Here is a 3,041-nt window from a genome sequence, read left to right on the forward strand (position 1 = left end):
CTTTAATATGGCGAGATTTGTACAATTTTTTTTTTCTTCCATCGATTAAAAATGAAATAATTATATAGGATAATTAAAGAAAAATATCTTATTATTTCTATTATAATAGTCAATTTTTATCCACATTATAGAAATATGGTTGTATAACGATGTAATAAGATATTTTTAATATATTTTAGATGTATCAGATATATATAAATATATAATATATGTATATTCAATGAAACGAAGTTTATTTGTCTGTCTGTTTGATTTGGTTTCAACAGTGTTATGAGTACATTTATTGGACTCTCTCTCCAAGACACCGCACACATAGCAGTCCAAGTGACCCTTATGATTTATTAGGGAGTTCTCTTCTATATTGATAGATCAAATTTTTGTCTGTTCTTCAACGCCTAATAACTCAGGGCAATGCCCTGTACTATCGCTAGTAAGACAGTAAGGGTAAAGTCCTTTATTTTTTGGTTCCATTTCTACATCCAATTGTGACAATTCATGATTCCTACAGTGGATGGTAAAGATTTAATAAATCTACAGTGACCATCATTTTTTGAAGTTGTACGTGTTACATCATTTTTACCCTTGTATAATTTTGTCAAAAAGTTTATCTGAAAAGAATCCTCAATATGTATTCATTCTTCAAATCATGAATTACATAAAATAAATGTGTACATAAGGGAAATTTCCCAACAAATTTCCCTTTCCTTTTCTCTAAAACCCCAAAAAATCAAGAAAAATCGAGATCCTAATATTTTGTGGAATAAACCCTAGTCAATATCCATATTTATACTATGATATGAGTGATAATGAAATCATATGAGGTCTTAAGAGAGTTGTTATTTTGTTTTTGGAATTTTTTAATTAGTATATAGCTCATTAATCAACTACCTAAACGCAAACAGAGGAAAACATTTCAAGGATAAACGTTTTTTTTTCTTGACCTTCGATAATAAAATAATCATTATTTTTCATATCCTATTTCGAAATTTATTGAAATATGCAGATCCGTGAAGACATACTGGAATGTGGAGTTCTGAGTTCTATTGGTTATTAAAGAAATTTATTTGTTTTTCGGTGGGTTATAATGATTTGGGTGTTGGTTTTTTATTGAACAATGTATCATATGAAATAAAAATTGTATATATAATATACAATTTGTTAATGCCATTTTGAATAAAACCATATTTTTGGTAACCACTTGTTATTTAGTACTACATTTAGCTGCATTAAAAATAGTACTACAACATGGTGTGAAGGTCTTTTTTAAAAAGAGTTGTTCCCCCCAAAAATTTATTTATATATCTCCCGATGAATAAATGTCAAGGCTCAACCAATGGTTTTCTTCTTCCCACAATATATAAATAAACCATTTAATATGCGGGTGTTTATGTTATAACTCAATCTCCAAAAATATGAATATCCATTGTACCATAGAAGCATGACTTTTTCATTTCTCTCTTAATTATTTGTAGCCAATAGTTCAAACTAGGAGGACATCTCAGGCCGGATCTGGTTTGCGAACCACCAACAACCCTCGTTTGAATTCTTACTAAATGAAAAAAGAATATATATTTTTTTAACACCAAAAAAAAAATATATATATACCATGAAGTATTACGTGATTGGCACAATTTAATGAGGTTAATTACTAATTTAGCACAGTCGGTTTTAAAAAATTGCTAATTTTTATTTCTTAATTTTTTGATTCGATACTCGATCCGATTCAAAAATGAATACTTGGAACCGTTGAAATTTTGTGTATGAACTTTCAAACAAATATCTGTTTTATCCCGTGGCCTACAATGTTAGAGCCTGAGACAATATTATATTCTAAGTTCTTCAGGTATATATCATTTCAAAATGTGATAAATATATTTTAATGACGTATGTATTATAGGTACTTACATATGTTTCCAAGGCCGGTTTTGGAGGGGACATTTGGCGAGTCTTACCATTGATTATAAAAAATAAGAGCCTTGCAAAATGGAAAGAAAAGGGCCCTATAAATTTATCTTTGACCTAGACCCACTCATGATAAAACCGGTCTTGTATGTATGTATTGCTATTTTGTATTCAGGTTGTGTAATGTGTACTCGTCTTATCAAAAATTTTTGATAGAATATTAGGATTTGACTTCACACGGTGTTACCTCCTCGGCTTGCTTTTTTAAATAAACAAAGATGGAGTTTAATTTCTTTTTAGCTGTTTTAATTAAGTTCCACTTCTTAACTTTTTTTAAGCAGTTGAATCTATGTATTTTGAACTCAAAAAAGGTATTGGATTTTTATATGAATTTATATCAATCCAGGGCATTCGTTTATAATTCGTGTCATTTCATTCTCAGCCATTGATATGATTATCAATTTAACTCAAATAATAATTACTATCTATTCTATAAATACTAACTAGCAGTTAGCAACAAGAAAAATACAGAAGACTAGCCACCATACGTTTTTGTTTTTTCAAATTGTTCCTTTCCCTTTTGACGGTCGCGGTTGCGAGTGAATAAAAAAGTTAGTCGTGCTCACAAACATCAAAATTTATTATCTTGTCAGCTCTCAATGATCCTGCTTTTTTTATATTAATCGGTGTTCTGAATGTTGATTGATTGAATTCGAATTAGCTCTTGTTAAGTTGTGAACACTTCTCCACAATTATTGAATGATAGTTGCATAGTTGGGAATAATTGGCCCAGAACTGGCTAACTATCAACTGATTTTGGGTCTTTTCCCCTTGTTTCTTTTTCTATGAGTGAGTGATACAATGAATGTAACAACGTGTGAACGGTTAAGCATCTAACTGCATTTGAAGCATGAATTGGTATTTTGATTCATTTCCTTTTGCTGTTTTCTTTTTCTTTTTACAAAAATAAATAAAGAACAATAATATTAATTTTCTCATAAGACCTTTAGGCATTTATTTTTATTTATTTACCTATAATCATTTCTGTTAGGGTATATACGTAAACAGAAAAGGTCATCAAACTATGAGTCTACTACATGTAAGTAAATTTGTAATACTCGTTATATAGAATGTTGCAT

The sequence above is a fragment of the Lepeophtheirus salmonis genome, chromosome 9 (genome assembly GCF_016086655.4).
Source record: "Lepeophtheirus salmonis chromosome 9, UVic_Lsal_1.4, whole genome shotgun sequence".
Taxonomy (NCBI): domain Eukaryota; kingdom Metazoa; phylum Arthropoda; class Copepoda; order Siphonostomatoida; family Caligidae; genus Lepeophtheirus; species Lepeophtheirus salmonis.